Below are 6,630 nucleotides of genomic sequence, written 5' to 3'. Positions count from 1 at the left end.
ACATTTGATAGTTCCCTTACTCTTTTCTCACATTTGACGGTTTCATCCTCACATTGTGCAGTTCCAACATCACATGTGACAGTTATTTTCTCACATTTGGTAGTTCTCTTACTTTTTTTTTCTCACATTTGACGGTTTCATCCTCACATTGTGCGGTTCCAACATCACATATGACAGTTCTTTTGTCACATTGAGTGGTTCCTTTATTTTTTTTCTCATACTTGATGGTTCCATCCTCACATTGTGTAGTTCCAATATCAAAAGTGATAATTCTTTTCTCACATTTGGTGGTTCCCTTACTTTTTTTCTCACACTTGACGGTTCCATTCTCACATTGTACGGTTCCAACATCACATATGACAGTTCTTTTGTCACATTGAGTGGTTCTCTTACTTTGTTTTCTCATATTTGACGGTTTTATCATCACATTGTGTGGTTCCAACATCACATATGACAGTTCTTTTGTCACATTGGGTGGTTCTCTTACTTTGTTTTCTCATATTTGACGGTTTTATCATCACATTGTGTGGTTCCAACATCACATATGACAGTTCTTTTGTCACATTGGGTGGTTCTCTTACTCTTGTCTCACACTTGACGGTTCCATCCTCATATTGTGAAGTTCCAACATCACATGTAACAGTTCTTTTCTCACATTAGGTGGTTCCTTTACTTTTTTCTCACGTTTGACGATTCCATCCTCACATTGTGCAATTCCAACATCGCATGTAATAGTTTTTTTCTCACATTTGGTGGTTCCATTACTCTTTTTTTCTCACATTTGACGGTTTCATTCTCACATTGTGCAGTTCCAACATCATATGTGACAGTTCTTTTCTCACGTTGGGTGGTTCCTTTACTTTTTTATCAAATTTGACGGTTTCATCCTCACATTGTGCGGTTCCAATATCACATTTAACAGTTTTTTTGTCACATATAGTGGTTCCTTTATTTTTATTTTTTTCAAATTTGATGGTTCCATTGTTATATTAAACAGTACCAACATCGTATCTGTTTTATTTTTGTTACATGTGATAGTTCTTTTGTTACTACACCGGGTTTTATATTTTTTAGGCATTTTCATTAGATCCATGTGTACAGAAGTGTCAAATGACTATGTCCGACATAAGTATAACCACCCCAACTAAAGTGTCTATGCAGTTTTGTTTCATAAAATTATTATTATGTTCAACTCTACCTCATAAACAGTTGGCCATATTGCAAATTTAATTTAATCAGGTCAATATTGTTTTGGATTCCCATCTCATCAATACATATGATCCGTTGTCATGCAAATTATACTAGCCTTGCAATGAAGCACTTGGTAAATAAATGAATATAGCTTTCTTCTGCAGCATTGCACAAGGGGCATTTATTCTCCCCCAAATTCCATTTTTGCTTTTAAAAGACCCAAACTATTTGGATTGACCCATTTGAAACGTGTACAATGCAATGTGTAATTTTTTAACAATAAAAAGGTTGTCACATCACTTAAAAAAATGTTATGTCAATGTTTTGTTAAACACATAGACAATAAAATTAATGGAAGGACCAAATGTGCTCATTTTTTAAATTTCAGAGATTAAAAGGGCTTAGCAAACAAACTTTAAAAAACAATATTATATTTTTGCCAAAAAGTAACTTACCTCAAAACCCACTTTTTATGGATTATGGTAAATGTCAATTCCCTTTTCACTTCACTTTCTTTGAGAATATATTTTCTTTAAGTAACTTTTTTCAGCATGCAGTGAAATTACAAACCAAACAAAGCCCAAAAGAGCTGTGGCAAACTTGTACAAGAATAGTAAGAGATAGAGAGGATGCAGGTTTTATCTGTTACAAAATTGGTTATTTTCTATGATTTAGTATATTATACACACCTGTAATGGCAACACCATGTCAATTACACTACAAAGCCAAAAAGCAAGAGGCTAGGCTAGGGAGATGCTCATCTGAAATATGAAAAGATACAGAACCACTGCCATTGCCAAATGAATGGTTCTATATTGAATGTTAAAAAATGGATTCAATGAAATGATGTTATCTATGGTTACAAATTGGATTGAGGACCGGAACATAGAAAACACTGGGCCTCCTAAAGCCACCCCCATGTTTTAGATCTGGAGATCATCTATTGAAAGCTCGTGTGCTGTCAGCATCTTCAATTTTTGCAATCAAAAATGAATTTTTAAGGTTTAGTTGGTCGGGAAAATAAGAGGTGGAGCTGCTAAATAAAAAATGGAACTGAAATTAATCACCGTAATAAATTGTGGAGGATCATCAATACTTGATGAGCCCAGAACAACTTCCCTCTTCAATTTAGTTGTAAGCTTGTGACAAACTCTAAGTTGAGGATCAATAAATTTTATGAGTACAAATAATCCAAAAAGGCAATTGTCAAAACTATACAAAATGCATAAAAATTTTCATACCTCAGATCTAGTAGCTCCACCAATGATGAATACAAAAATCCGTTGGCCCATCTTCTAAAAATCACTAGATGCATGTCTTAGAATTGAATCACTATAGACCAGGGGGGGAAAAAAACATTATGATGATGAGAATCTACAGAAAGATATTAGAAAAGGCTCCTATCAATCTATGTCAGTTCCACCAATGCCTACCAGTCCTCTAAGCAAGTATCTACATAGATCAAGATAACATAAAAATATAAGGCATCACTTTGTTAAGACAAACAACATATAGAAGATAACCATCGACATATTGGGGAAAGAGAAAGAAAGGAGGGGGTGGGGGGCTTGTATAATGCAGGCTATTATTGAGTTTATTGGACTACTTAGACCCACGTGAGGGAAGCATGAAAATAACACATTGAATACCCATCATTAGAGTTCTGAGGCCGAGCCCATTTATGTGTTTGCTTTGATTGAGCTGGATTAGCAATTGAAGCATGATTCACTGCAGCAGTCTGAGACGTCCCATGAAAAGTTTGACTCGGGTCATTCAAACATGGGTAATCATCTTTTGATAGTTCACCTTTGTGAAGTTTTTCAATAAGTTCCTGAAAGATGTCAAGAATTTGGGCCTAGTAAGCCATTGATTCCATATAACTTTAATTCAAAGTTACAAGATAACTAAATTGATCACATTATGACAATGTAGAAAAGATATTGGTCACACATAAGTCCTCCATTGCCACGATACTCTCAAGGTAGCAAGATATATTTAAGACATGCAAACGTCAACTAATATGGTTTTTCTCTCAGGTCTTAAATCACTAACAAAAACAAACAACCTTAAGCAGATATAATTGTGGGAGCAAATTGTAAACATCACCATTAGCCAAAACAAAGACCACAAAGGTACTCCCAAATACAGGATATCTAATGATGATAGGCATGTCCTATGTACAAAGAACCATCTGAAAGGAAATTAGTGTTTATTTTACCTCAATCGTGGGGTAAAAACGTGATAGCTGCCATGTTTCTTCTTCACCAGTACGGTCTTTCTAGCACCACGCTTTTTCTGACATTTAAAAAGTTCAGTTAGGCAAAAATCACCAACCAAGCTGCATTCAAAACTAACATAAAGCAATTTCCTTATGCATATCAAACTTCAAAGAGAAACTTCCACAAGAGGGACTAAGTAAGTAATAAAACAGAATCTATATTAATGTTTGCAATATATTATAGCATTTGCTAGTTCATCATGAATCAACAGAAGCCCAAATAGATGAATAGGGTCCCTAATAATGAGAGAAATGAAAAAAGTAGGCCAAATTATCAATAATCAAAAAGGTTGAACAAGATACAATACAAGCAACGCTGGAAATAGTGTAAAATGCCAATGACCCAATTGGTCTAAAGCTTAAGAGATTTCTAACCATTTCAAAAAATAATAATAGGGGAAAACTTTCATCTGCCTTCATTTTCATTTCCCCCTTCCCATTCTCTATCTTTCAAGTTTCAAATAGGAATTGTTTTTCTCCTAAATGTAAGTTTCAACATACTAATTTCTCAATAAATAGATATAGTTTATATAATCCACAGAAGTACTCTAAAAATTATAGCGGATTTTATTCCATAATCCTAAAGCTTGGGGCACATCATGAGCCAGAAATTATACCCCCTGAAATGGACAATCGTCTTCCTTGATTTCCTTTTCTAATGGTTTTAATTTTTGTGAATAGCTATTATAGAGGTTTTGGTTTTCATTAAAATAATGGCAAGCAAATCATTGTCACAGAAACCACTATTGTACTTTGTAAACTTGGAGTGCAGCAGCTAGGTATTTTGAGTTTTCTGACTAATTTGTTTCATTTTGTTTAGTTACTATTTAACTTTATAGTTTATTCTGGTCACTTTTTCCCTTATTCTCCTCTCTTTTACTCTCCCATCCTCTAAATATAGAGCTCGGGTGAATGGGAAGCCCAACAAACTTAAAAACACTAACAATGAACATTGAAAGAAACTTTTGGGTCTAATGCATAGGCAGTGCTCTCCTCTCTTTTACTCACCTTTGTTTATACCAGAAGATAAACCCCTTCACACTCTAATGACCAAGAATACATATATTCTTCTTTTCAATACGCCTACACACTTATGTTTATACCATAACAAAAACCCACTTCACACTCTAATGACCAGGGTCAAAGCAAGGCATTTCACTGCTTCAACTGATAATTTGGCCCAAAGGTTATTTATATATATATATATATATATATATATATACACACACTTTTTTTTTTTCTTCTTTTCAGTAAGAAATTTAAATCTGATTGTAAGGGGTTTACCTAGAGAAATTATCCAACTCCTGCCAAGCTAAAGAAAAAAACCCAAATTGTTCAACCCAGCCAAAAAAACATATGATAAATAACCCAAATAGTATAAACGGCAATACTAACAAACCCAGCCAGAAAAAATAAAGAAAAATAAACCAAATTGAAATCAGTATTAAACATATAATTAGAAGTTTTACTAATTCAAGTATATACAATAACTTAATCTCTCACCTGCTATGAACCAAAAGGAAAAATAGATTGGTTTCGTTCCTAGCAACCCTGCGAAACCAAAAGGTAAACAAAAACAAAACAAAATTAATAACAATTCAGCCATACAGAGAACAAACGGCAACAATTAAAAAACCCATATGGAAAATTAAAGAATAAGGATGAGACGTACTGAGATTTTAGATTCGATAAACGGTGGAAACTTCAAACAAAAGGGCAGAGAGACGGAAGAAGTGCCACTGAGTTGGATTGGATGTGGATTTGAGGTTGGATTGGAATAGAAGAAGCTAGAGGGTGGTGCCGCCGAGTTGGATTGAGATTCGATGGTGCGTCGTTGTCTGGTTCTTCGATTGTGGGTATGGGTTTGTTGAGCTAGAGAGGCAAACGTGATATTGTTATGAGATGAGATAGAGGAAAACTAAACAGAGCAGGAGAGGCTTTAGCCTTTAGCTTTGAGATGAGACAGAGCAAAGAGGAAAAACAGAGGCGTTGTTGATGTGTGAATGATTTTGCGTTCATTTGCTTTGTTTTTTTTTTTTTTTTTTTTTTTTTTTTTTATATATATAACCTGTTTAGCCAGTATCCAGTATCCCTTAAAATTATACCAATGGTCAGAATTTAAATAATGTTAAATCAACAGTTAAGATTAAGGTGGGTACCGTACCCTCCTTTTTTCTAGTGGGGTACGGTAGAATGACCCATATATATATATATATATGGGCAAAGATCAGAGAAAGTCCAATTAGAATTTCAAATTAGAGTCCAATTTTGCACCATATTTTCTAAATTATTTAGTTTTTAGAGAGTTTTATTTCCTAATTTAGAATCAAATATGGGACAACATCATAAATATTCATCCAAGCGAGTTATTGAGTACAAAAACTAAAGAGTATAGAATAAATAAATCGTTAAAAAAAGTGCTTTACAATAACAAAAATTAAGAAGTAATAAAAAGATAAATAAAGAGAGACAATTTACATTTTATAACTAATAAAATTTAAATTATATATATAAGAATTATACTATGCATCTTATTGTATATTTTTAAGTGTATCCATGTATATACATGGGGTTATAAGCTAGTACTAAAATAATGTTCAAACATCCCTATTAATGTTTTCCATGTCTTTCTAATCAAATCCTCTAAATTTCAAAGAGAACTCTATCTCATAGAGTTCTTAAAATCATGATCATTCATATCATAGTAAATGGTTCAAATTATAACACATCATTAATCCATTAATAAAAAACTAAATTAATGATGCCACATCACCTATTTAATGCAAACAAATTAACACATCAAACTTTGAGTTTTTCATTTCACTTTAATTTTAAAAACCTAAGAATTTATCCCATAAGAACTAAGATTTTAAGAACTCTATGGGATAGGGTTCCCTAGGAAATTTAGAGGATCTTGATCCCTTGGATAATTCTTACTTCTTCAATTTTTGATGACTAGACATTATAGAATAATTCCACAACATTTTCACAACACTTTCATAACAAATCTTAAATGACAAGTGGTTACTGGTTGTTATTGGTAAGTCAAAAAGTAATTCAAGTAGTGGGTTTAAATTAAAACTAAAAACAACTTACCACCTATAATTTGTTGTGAAAGTGCTACAGACAAAGCACTTTTCTTGAACAAAACACGTTTAAGA

At 33.2% G+C, this 6,630-nt stretch overlaps 1 long non-coding RNA gene across 3 annotated transcripts; it reads right to left on the bottom strand.

Annotated features, from left to right (window-relative positions):
• Window positions 1–1,953: 1,953 nt before the first annotated feature.
• On the bottom strand, window positions 1,954–5,482 carry LOC115951223. 3 transcript variants are annotated; one of them, XR_004083254.1, is made up of 7 exons: window positions 5,142–5,482; window positions 4,973–5,020; window positions 3,410–3,486; window positions 2,841–3,022; window positions 2,433–2,643; window positions 2,259–2,343; window positions 1,954–2,159 (listed from the first exon to the last, which is right to left on the bottom strand). It is a non-coding gene; the product is annotated as an uncharacterized LOC115951223 (long non-coding RNA). The 3 variants fall into 3 exon arrangements; XR_004083255.1 differs by having other exon boundaries at window positions 2,433–2,523; XR_004083253.1 differs by having other exon boundaries at window positions 2,433–3,022.
• Between the last annotated feature and the right edge of the window lie 1,148 nt (window positions 5,483–6,630).

Source organism: Quercus lobata, chromosome 7 (assembly GCF_001633185.2).
Source record: "Quercus lobata isolate SW786 chromosome 7, ValleyOak3.0 Primary Assembly, whole genome shotgun sequence".
In the NCBI taxonomy this organism is placed as follows: domain Eukaryota; kingdom Viridiplantae; phylum Streptophyta; class Magnoliopsida; order Fagales; family Fagaceae; genus Quercus; species Quercus lobata.
The sequence above is the reverse complement of the archived record's forward strand: the minus strand, read 5'-3'. Positions and strand labels throughout refer to the sequence as shown.